Genomic DNA, 12,692 nt, shown 5'->3' on the forward strand with positions numbered 1-12,692 from the left:
TGAGAAATGGTTATTGGACATGTTAGATATTCAACTGTTGGTTCTTCTATGTTAAAAAATGCGCATACTTTTGTTGCAACATAGAACCTGAATTTGGGCATGTATTTGTTGCAACATAGAATTTGAATTTGTGTATGTATTTTGTGAAGTGACTGAAGCTATCAGAAACGGAAAGACAATTTTATAAATTATGAATCAAAACTGTCTACAAATGGCCTTGATCCCACCAAATTCAATATGTTTTTTTGGTGAACTTGAATCAAGATCTACATTCTTATACAGTTTCAGGCTTGGGAGGGACCTTCTGGCCCTCTAATGGCACTACTTCTGATTCTTGTTGAACAGGAACACAAGGTCTCCAAATTGTTTTCGTGCTTACATCCACGAGTGCAACGCCCTTTGCTTGCAAATGAGCTCTCATCTGATCACTTTTAAGAAGTCTTTGTTTCTCCTCACTTCAACTCTTTCGTTAATTAGACGAATCACATCATCTTACACCAACCCGGCTCTCGTTAATACTTTCTCCTTTAATTGCAGCAAAACCTGTTTAAGTAAGAAATTCATCATATTTAGTGTTCAAAATTTTACAAAAGGCATGAATCTTAACATCGTGTAATAAGTAAATCCCGACACCTCAGTATAAGAGCAAGGTGGCTGCAATCCAAGAACATCCAAAACTTTCATAACTTCTTCCTTGATCTCTTTAAGGGATTGAATTACCAATAATCTTTGTTACTTTTGCTGCTTCTTCTGTCAAATTACGTGAGAAAATATATTGTTATTGGCCTTGGCATAGACATATATGTGTGTGTGTGTATATTATATGTATATAAAAAAAAAGAGAGTTACTAGCATTCTAAAAGATAAACAAATACCTTTAGCATGGTCAACAAATTGTTTACCAACTTCAACGCTTCTAGAAAGGCTCCAGTCAGTATAAGTGAAGTGCTTAAATCATCTGACATTTTCACTTGGAACTCATTGCGGAGCTTGCTAATGCATTCCTTGGCGTCCGAAGTAGTCCGAGCTGGTTTGCCATCATTGGGAATCTCTTCTTGTAGTTGCAATAGAGCATCTTGGCAATCTTTCAAAGTCTATACAACAAAGCAGGTAAGGATACTTTTCCAAAGGACTTGAATCTAAACTAACTCCAGGTACAGTTGCCTATGTAAATTAAAAAAAAAACTCTGCATCTCAGGTCAACTCAGAAAATAATTCAGTCACATTTTTGAGTAATTTTTAACCTGAAGGAGAGGCAAATCTAATCAATTATAGAAGAAATATTAAGTGGTAAAAGGAAGCCAATATTAAATAAAGCTGAACTCCAATAAATAGAATGAGGCATGCTCCTCATCCATGACACCTTACAAGTATACAAGCCCTACACAATTCAAACAAACAAATTTTAAGCTTAAAAGGCCAGATCATTGTCTGTCTCTGTACTAAGACATCTGAATTCTGACCAGCATATGCCTAGTGCAAAGTAAAAGCAGTGAAATAAGCTTTAAACCTAATATATGTAAAAAATAGCATCTGATGCACCTTCCAATTGAACAACGGAGTAATTGAGAGGAGAACAATAGTGTGCATTTATCAAGAAGTACCGCAAAGCCAGTGGATGATATCTCTGGGTAATCTAGAAAAAAACACATAAACACAAAAAAAATGAAGCTTATATGAGAAAATTTCTGCAACTAGAACCAGAGGGAAAGGAAATCACATAAATAATAAGCCCCAACTTTACCTAGCGAATTGTGAAAAAGTTACCCAAAGATTTTGACATCTTCTCATTGTTATTAGTAACATACCTGTTGACACCATTTTTTGGATGGAAAACGGGGTTGACTTGGGTTTTAAAAAAAAGAAACGGGAGTCGCCACCAATCCTTTTTTTATGAGGTGTGATTGGATCACCTCGAAAATGGGTTGTTTTTAATAAACGGTTTGATTTTATTAAAATAACAAGTTTGGTCCACGAAATTCAGAAAAACGGGTTCGGGAATCGGTCACGCACGAGGAAGGATTAGCACCCTCGATACGCCCAAAATTGGTACCTAGTTGATTACTTAATGTCTTAGTGTCGAAGAGTGAAAACTTTGAAGAATTTAAAAATACGATCCTTGTATTAAAAAAATTGGAAAAGAAGCATATTTCACGTTATTCGAGAAAGAGAATCATATCCAGTAAGTTAGGATACAATGTCTCAAATTCTCGATACGCGAATGAAAAATGCTTATTTAAAAGATATTTTAACCATCTCGGATTTAAGAATGAGATCACGACCAGTAAGTTAGGACGCGATTTTTTTCTTAAATCTCGAGATCATTTAAAACTTGAGTTTGAAAAGATTCGTACATTTAGATTTATCGTGAAAATCGAAACCCAGTAAGTTAGGGTACGATCCTCTCGAATCTAAACACGAAATATTATTTATTCAAAACAAATTTTGTTAAATCGAGTAAAATAAAACACGAAGTCGTAGTAAGAAATGTGAAAACAAATTTCATTGTTGTCATGCATGGCAGAACCATAATGAATATGAAAGTATAAAAAGTATAAAAAATACGAGCAATAACAACGATATAAAAGGCCAAATCTACAACATAAAAATAACAAAGTATAAAAACGAATAAAATTAAAACATTCATTCAAAATAAAAATGAAAATGAAACAAATAAATAATAAATACGATTAAATATAAAGATATATATATAGGCAAAAATTAAGATATGTGTATATATATAAATATATATATGTATTTACAAAGGTTAAAATATGTACATATATATATTAAGAAAGGCATAAATATTACAAAACATAAGAATATATGTATGTAGATAAAAAAAATATACATATGTGGATTATAAAAATAAAATAAGATAATATATAATATACGTATTTTAATACATAAAAATATATATATAGATATAAAATAATAATATATATAATATACATGTTTTAATTATATATATGTATATAGATATGTATATAAAATTGAGTGTTTACATATTAAATAAGTTAAGAAAAAAATATACGTATATGTATAAAAAACAATTATATAATAATAATAATAATAATAATAATAATAATAATAATAATAATAAAGGTACTACAAAGGACTTAAATTAAAGTAAAAATAAAATACTGGGCGAATTCGAAATAAATAAAAACAGAAAGGACTAGATTGCAATACGCGCCAAAAGAGGGGGGACCAAGACTGCGAATAAACCAAAGCCCCCAAAACGCAGCGCAGCAGTGGACTAAATCGAAACAAAAATAAAATTGCAGGGCCAAATTAAAAAAGAAAATAACGAAAAAGGATCAAATTGTAATGCGCTGCAAACTCAGGGGGACTGCTTGCGCAAATAACCCAAAAACTAAAAACACGCGGATCCTCCCCCTGGGTCGGGTCACTGCGCGGGTCAGGCCATGTCAAAACGGCACCGTTTTATATTTAATATAAAAATATAAAAAAACCCAAAACCATCAGATTTTCATTTTTTACAAAAAAAAGAAAGAGAGGGAGAGAGATGCTCTCCCTGGCCACACATCCGGCTTGGGCATCCAGTGAGCCTCCGCCGTAGCGCCACCGTGTGTGGCGGCTGGAGGCTCATAATCGGACCTCTTTTGGTCCCTTTTGTAGCCCACTGCTTCTAGGCCATGAATATGGGGCCGAAAACGAGCCAAAAGGGAGACCAAATACTCAAAAACGAGCCGACGCCCTTCGACTTCTCCCCCTCCGGCGCGGCGCAGGTAAGGTTTTCTTTCCCTTTCGATTGTTTAGATTTTGAAAAAAAAAGATAAAAAAAGGCGATAAAAGAGTAAAAGGAAACAAAAAAAATGCAAGGCCAAATCACCTTCAAACTTGTTTGCTTTTGATTTCTGAAAGATGTTTGTAAAAGAGGGGAAAAACCGAACCCTTTACACTGATAATCTTTGGCTTTTTATAGCCTAAAAATTACATGTTTTTCTATTATTTTTCTACTTTTTGTTGCTGTTGTTTGGTTACTTTTTTTGTTTCCTTCCTTGCAGGTGACGGCGCAAGTGGATGGGTCGACATGACCGTGGCGGTGGTGGCGTGACGTTGGCGGCGACGTGACGTGGCGGCGGTGGCAGAAGGCCAAGGGTCAGAGACCCTAGAGGCGGCACCTAGATGCGGCGCTAGGGTTTCTTTTCTGAAACCCTAGCTAGATTTTAAGGGGATTAGGCCAGTTGGGCCTTATTTTGGGCTCCGGGTTAGGCTAGGTCTAGGTGGGTTTGGAATTGGGTCAAGGGTTTAATTGTTATTTTGGGTTTGGTTCTGTAATGGGCTAGGCTAGTTGGGTCTGGATTGTTTGGGCTTAGGCAATAATTGGGCTTGTACAATGCCCATTGTGCAACCAATTACAGGTAGAAAAATTTGTTAAGGTTTTTCCAGTCATGACAAAAAAAAATAAAAAAAAGAAAAGACTGAAGAAAAATTAAAAAGAGGAGATGAACAGATTTTTCAGCTAAGGTTTAGGTTAAATTTTTTTAATTAATTAAATTTATTTAATTTAAAATCTATTTTTATCCCATTTAAAAATCCAAGTTGGCACTTAAAATCTAGTTGGATTGCCACATAGGATTACCGTTAGAGAGATAACGGAACTTAACGGTAGAGTGATCACTTCGTAACAAAATAATAACATAAGTGACTAAAATGTAACCTGAGGTAAACAAAAGTGACTATTTTTGTAGATTACCCATAATTTTAAAAAACCAACATGCGTCTTTTTTTAAATATGTATTTTTTAACATTTTATTGTACCTTTAAATGACACTTGTCCACCCCTAACATTGTTTGTGAAGTCTAAAAATTCTGATAGTATACCAAATATTTACTTTTAAAAAATCATGTGAAAATATCATTTAATTGATGAAATAAGAAAGTTCAAGCTTTAAAGATAAAAATTTATATATTTTTTATATTTTTGCTGTTTTAATTTAAATTATGTGTAAGGTTTTTTAGATTTCAATTATTTTGGTAATATACCTTTCCAATCGTTCTCAATTTTAATATAGAGTAAATTAATCTCCTTTAAAGAAATTAAGGTAATTTAGTTTCTATCAATTTCAAAAGTTTAAGGAATATTAATCAAGAAATTAATATTTCTCATCAATTATATATTATTTTGGTTGGTATAATAAGAAAATTAGCCCTCAATGTTTATATACTCTATATAAATGTTGATAGAATATGCAATATTAACATCAAATTGATAAAATGTGTAAATGTTGTAGGCTAAATTTATTATTATATCAATAATAAATATGTACAATTGATAGAAAATATTAATGATGTGATTAATTATTCTTAATTGTTTATTTTTTAAATTGATAAAGATTAAATTATTTTGATTTTTTTAGGAGAGAAAATAAAGATCTTTTTTACCAATTATTTTTTAATAAATTTTATATAAAAATAAAAAGAATGATAAAAACATCATCATAGCACTATTTAATTAAAAAAGTGTTTTTTAATTTTTGTTTCTAACTAAGTTGGTGCGAGATTAATTTGTGAAACCAAGCCAATTAAAACTTAATATTTATTAAATAAATACAGATTGTTGACACCATTTTTTGGATGAAAACGGGGTCGACTTGGATTTTGAAAAAAGAATGAAAACGGGAGTCGCCACCAATCCTTTTTTTGATGAGGTGTGATCGGGTCACCTCAAAAAGTGGTTGTTTTTAATAAATGATTTAATTTTATGAAAACAACGATTTTGGTCTACGAAATTCAGAAAAAAAAGGTTCGAGAGTCGGTTACGCACGAGGAAGGATTAGCGCCCTCGACACGCCCAAAATTGGTACCTTAGTTGATTATTTAATGTCTTTATGTCGAAAATTAAAAACTCGAAAAGAATTTAAAAATAAGGTCCTTCTTTATATTGCGTTATTTTTTTTTAAATTACTTGGATAAGTCAAAATGAAAAATGCCTTCTTATCTCGAATTAACAAGATGTCACATCCAGTAAGTTAGGACACGACACCTTGTATTTTTTGAGAGTAAGCTTTCCTTTTATTTTTTATTTAAACCTCATTTATTTTAATTTTAAAAGGATATTCGATTACTTAAAATCAACGAGAAAAATCGAATCTCAGTAAGTTAGGGCACGATTTTCTCGAATTTTCTAAATACGGAATATTGCCTTTACTTTCGAAAAATCCTCATATCGAGAAAACCACGTGTCATATCCAATGCGTTAGGACACAACATATTGAAATCCCGATAATGAGTTTTTATTTATGTTTTTTATTAAAGAGCATTCTCGAGCATTTAGATTCAACAGAAAATTAGAACCCAGCACGTTAGGGCCCAATTCTCTCGAAGATCCCAAGTATCGAGTATTGCTTTTGTTTCCAAAATTTTCCTTTTTTACGAATTCGGGTAAAAATTGATGTGACGGAATATCAATTACGATAATGCGAGTAAAAATAATACGAGCGAAGATAACAAAAATAAATATATAAAAAATCAATTATATACAATAACAAGTAAATAAACAAAATAAAAAAAACTAAAACATTTTAAAAAAAAAATAATAATGGACACATAAATAAATAGATAAACATAAAGTAAAACAATAATAATAATAAAGAAATGAATAAAATTATAAAAGTTTTAAAAATGCATGTATGAATTTAAAAGATTTAAAATACAAAAAAACTATGTAGGTATATATATAATGAAAATATGTATGTCTATACATATATATATATATGTGTATGTACAAGAATTATAAAATATGAAAACATAATTATATATATATAAATAACATGCGCATGTATGTATATATATTACATAAAGACAAAAAATATAAATCTATATATTATAAAAATAAAATAACGTAAGTATGTACATACATTTATAAGTATATGAATTAAAATATGTAAATATATAAGTATATATATGCCTGTAGAAAATATGAAATATAAAAATATATACTTAAAATAAATAAAGAATATGTACATGTATATATATAAATTATAATAAAATATTAGAATAAAAATGAAATAAAAATATTAAATATGAAAATATATATATATATGTATACACGTACATAATAAAAATATATACTAATACATAATAATAATAATAGTAATACTAATAATACTAATAATATAAAAATAACAAGGATATTTAATAGAGATATAAAAATAAACGAAAAAAAGGACTAAAATTGAATTAAAAACAAAGTTGTGGGGCAAATGTGAAAGGAAATAAAGAGAAATGGGCTTATTTGAGCGCGCACAAAACATAGGGGGACCGAAACAACAATTATTCCATTCCATTAAAACACAGCACATTAGCGGGGACTAAATCGAAAAGCGCGAGAAATTATGGGGCCAAATTGGAAACAAGAAAAATGACTTAATTGCAAAACCTTGAAAAAGCGGAAGGACTGCGCGCATAAATATCCCATTCAAACGAAAACACGCGGATCCTCTAGCGGGTCGGGTCGGATGGGTCGGGCAATGGTCAAAACGACGTCGTTTTAAGGCTTAAGTGTAGCCCCCAAAACGACGTCGTTTTGGAGGGCTATATAAAGGCCTAAAATAGCCAAAAAAAATCATTTGGGAGAGGGAAAGAAAAAAAGAAGAGAGAAAGGGAAGAGAGAAGGGAGAGAGAAGGGAGGGGGAAAGGGAAATCCGGCCAGGGGGGCCGGTCACCGGACGGCCACCGGAGGCTCGCCGGCGCCGTGCGGTGGCCGGAAAAGGTAAAAAATATATTTTTTTTCTTTTTTTCTTTTTTTGCTTAATAATGCATATATTTTTATGTTTTATATTTTTTAGTATTTTTATGTAGAAAATAAACTCAAAACAGTAAAGAAAAAAAAAAGAAAGAGTCACCTTAGGTTTTAGATTTGATTCTCCGATTTGGTGTTAGAGCCCTTGATAGTATATATATTTTCGAATGGTTCTTGTATTGAATCTGTTAATATTGAAAGAAAATCTTTTGTTTTCATAGCAAAAAAATTTAGCCCAACAGACTAAAACCCTAAGCCCAGCCCAAACCTAAACAATTTTCAGCAAAAAAAAAGAGAGGAGAAGAACCCTAGCCGCCGCCCCACCTTGGCCCGCCACTACCAGTTGTCTGCCACCAGCACACCCACTTGCCTCCACCACTCTATGCCTGCAAAAGAAGACAAAAAAGGACAGCAAAGAAAAACACCAAAAATGAAATTCTTTGTATTTTTCTTTGGATTTTGGGGTATATAAAAGCCCCCCTGGCCGGATTTCCCTTTCCCCCTCCCTTCTCTCTCCCTTCTCTCTTCCCTTTCTCTCTTCTTTTTTTTCTTTCCCTCTCCAAATGATTTTTTTGGCTATTTTAGGCCTTTATATAGCCCTCCAAAACGACGTCGTTTTGGGGGCTACACTTAAGCCTCAAAACGACGTCGTTTTGACCATTGCCCGACCCATCCACCCGACCCGCTAGAGGATCCGCGTGTTTTCGTTTGAATGGGATATTTATGCGCGCAGTCCTTCCGCTTTTTCAAGGTTTTGCAATTAAGTCATTTTTCTTGTTTCCAATTTGGCCCCATAATTTCTCGCGCTTTTCGATTTAGTCCCCGCTAATGTGCTGTGTTTTAATGGAATGGAATAATTGTTGTTTCGGTCCCCCTATGTTTTGTGCGCGCTCAAATAAGCCCATTTCTCTTTATTTCCTTTCACATTTGCCCCACAACTTTGTTTTTAATTCAATTTTAGTCCTTTTTTTCGTTTATTTTTATATCTCTATTAAATATCCTTGTTATTTTTATATTATTAGTATTATTAGTATTACTATTATTATTATTATGTATTAGTATATATTTTTATTATGTACGTGTATACATATATATATATATTTTCATATTTAATATTTTTATTTCATTTTTATTCTAATATTTTATTATAATTTATATATATACATGTACATATTCTTTATTTATTTTAAGTATATATTTTTATATTTCATATTTTCTACAGGCATATATATACTTATATATTTACATATTTTAATTCATATACTTATAAATGTATGTACATACTTACGTTATTTTATTTTTATAATATATAGATTTATATTTTTTTGTCTTTATGTAATATATATACATACATGCGCATGTTATTTATATATATATAATTATGTTTTCATATTTTATAATTCTTGTACATACACATATATATATATGTATAGACATACATATTTTCATTATATATATACCTACATAGTTTTTTTGTATTTTAAATCTTTTAAAATTCATACATGCATTTTTAAAACTTTTATAATTTTATTCATTTCTTTATTATTATTATTGTTTTACTTTATGTTTATCTATTTATTTATGTGTCCATTATTATTTTTTTTAAAAAATGTTTTAGTTTTTTTTATTTTGTTTATTTACTTGTTATTGTATATAATTGATTTTTTATATATTTATTTTTGTTATCTTCGCTCGTATTATTTTTACTCGCATTATCGTAATTGATATTCCGTCACATCAATTTTTACCCGAATTCGTAAAAAAGGGAAAATTTTGGAAACAAAAGCAATACTCGATACTTGGGATCTTCGAGAGAATTGGGCCCTAACGTGCTGGGTTCTAATTTTCTGTTGAATCTAAATGCTCGAGAATGCTCTTAAATAAAAAAAACATAAATAAAAACTCATTATCGGGATTTCAATATGTTGTGTCCTAACGCATTGGATATGACACGTGGTTTTCTCGATATGAGGATTTTTCGAAAGTAAAGGCAATATTCCGTATTTAGAAAATTCGAGAAAATCGTGCCCTAACTTACTGAGATTCGATTTTTCTCGTTGATTTTAAGTAATCGAATATCCTTTTAAAATTAAAATAAATGAGGTTTAAATAAAAAATAAAAGGAAAGCTTACTCTCAAAAATTACAAGGTGTCGTGTCCTAACATACTGGATGTGACATCTTGTTAATTCGAGATAAGAAGGCATTTTTCATTTTGACTTATCCAAGTAATTTTTTTTAAAAAAAAAATAACGCAATATAAAGAAGGACCTTATTTTTAAATTCTTTTCGAGTTTTTAATTTTCGACATAAAGACATTAAATAATCAACTAAGGTACCAATTTTGGGCGTGTCGAGGGTGCTAATCCTTCCTCGTGCGTAACCGACTCCCGAACCTTTTTTTTTTCTGAATTTCGTAGACCAAAATCGTTGTTTTCATAAAATTAAATCATTTATTAAAAACAACCACTTTTTGAGGTGACCCGATCACACCTCATCAAAAAAAGGATTGGTGGCGACTCCCGTTTTCATTCTTTTTTCAAAATCCAAGTCGACCCCGTTTTCATCCAAAAATGGTGTCAACAGCTTGGCGCATTGTATTAGGAGGTAAATTGTATTTTCCCTCACTACTAAAAAAAATGGACAAATTTGCTCCAACATGTTAAAAAAGAAGAAGTAGAAATTGGCCCTTATGTTAAAAGTTTATCCATATGTGATGTTAAGTGATTATTTGGCTTTTTTTTTTCAAATATTTTATATAAGTGACGTGGAATTAAAGGATGAGTAAGCTTAGGTAAAAGTATCACGGAAGCCCTTATACTAGGAGTCAGATTGCATTTTGCCCACTTTACTAAAAAAAAATAGGCAAATTAATCCCTATGTTAAATCAAATAGCAAATTGGTCTTTCTATTAAAAATTCTATCGATGTCTACTATAAAGCGATAACGTGGTTGAAGGAGCACCTAGACAATGACACACAGTGTGCCATGTATACCTCATGCTGACGTGACATTTTGTCGTGTCATTAAATATTTAAAAATTAAAAATTTCAAATAAATAAATATTTTTAATAATATTAAAAAAAACCACATGTAAGATGAACCTAGACAAAAAATTATAAAAATATTGAAATTATTAAAAATTATCAATACCAATATCCAAAATGAACTTGGACAAATGGTTTTCATGATTCAAATGAGCCTAAACAACCATGTGTCTAAATTCATTCTAGAGTGGTTTCTTAGAAAATGGTAGAAAATTATTTAAGAATTATAAGAAATTATAAATGATTTTAAAAATTTTTAAAAATTAATAATAAAAATGATTGTGAAAGGGTACTATTATATATGTTTATATATATATAATTGAATTATAAGAAATTAAAAAAAATATTAAGAATTAAAAGAAATTAATAAAATAAGACTCATCAACTTGATTGATTAAAAAATAAACTAGATTAAGAAGGTACATATATGTATATATATATGTATATTTGAATTTTTTAAACACACTATATGTGTTTTATAATTTTTAAAAATTTTAATCATTAATTCTAGTATCTTATAAATCTTAATAATTTTTAAATAATTTTGTATAATTTTTAATAGTTATTTAAGAAACCACTCCATAATAAACTTGGAGAACAATGGTCTATGTTCATTTTGAATATTGTTTTAAAATATTTTATTAATTTTAAATTTTTAATAATTTCTTATAAATTTTAAACCGATTTAAAAAAATTTATTTTTAGAATTTTTTAGTTTTTTTTAAATATTACCATATCAACATGAGGTACAAACAGGACGCCACACATTAGTGGCAATTACCTTAGCACTTAACAAAAAAAAGGATGAAATCTTTAACAAAAGTATCAATTTACTCTTTAATTTATTATATAGAAACTAATTTACTATACCCTAATTTAAGTGAATAGAAGATGGATGTCACAACATATCACATGAGCTGTCACCATTTAAATGAATGTTATTAGGTGAAGCTCTTTGTTTTTAGCTCACTTTATGTTGCCTGGAAATCCAAATAATTGACAAAAAGATGGAATGGAAAATTTGGAAAACTTGATTCATTGGTTTGGGTCCAAAACTTTTACTCATTAATTAATTATCTTTGAATCCAGCGACTCGTTTAGCTACTGCTAGATGCCAAGCTCCAATAATTCCCACATGAAAATCACTTTGGCTGGCTTATTAATAAAAAGATTTCTCTCCTTTCGCTATTTAATGATTCTTTTTTTGGCATTAATCAGGTTCTTTTCCCCAACTTCTTACAAATCAGACTATAACACCTGAAATTAAAAGTAAGGATAATAAAACATAGTCTGAGAAAAATGCTCCCAAATTGTTGCTTTGTTTGGGTTATTGAATTGGTTCGAAAATAGATTTTTTTGTGTGGAGTTTAATCCATTTGAGTGTGGTATATTTGACAAAACACGAAGCATGATTCAACTAGGATTTTAAAGACTCTTCATCAATTTATATATACATTTGAACCAAAATCAAAGCTTATGTATAATTTTGATATTTATTTCTATCCAATACCATTTCTAACTTAAATTAACTTTAATTAGTCAAGACTTGCTTGGAGTTATGGTTAGAAATCTTGTGGCACGAAGATGACACGGGTTTAAATCTTATCATCCCTCATCTCTTTCTCAATACTATAATGATAAAAGAAAATTATTTAAAACATAACTAATTAAAATTTTGAAAGGAAAAACAGAATACAAAAACATTGAAATTTTTCTAGATTTTCTTAGGAAATGGCTCCTACCTTGAGCCTTTTACAGCTTGTTTTTCTCAAGCCAATGGAGACTTGCTTTCTACCATCGTTGGCTCTTTGTTTCCTTTACACTTGATTTGAAAGGCCTTTCTTAATCGTCACATACCAATTCGTTGAGTTTTTA

This window comes from Gossypium hirsutum, chromosome D04 (genome assembly GCF_007990345.1).
Source record: "Gossypium hirsutum isolate 1008001.06 chromosome D04, Gossypium_hirsutum_v2.1, whole genome shotgun sequence".
In the NCBI taxonomy this organism is placed as follows: Eukaryota; Viridiplantae; Streptophyta; class Magnoliopsida; order Malvales; family Malvaceae; genus Gossypium; species Gossypium hirsutum.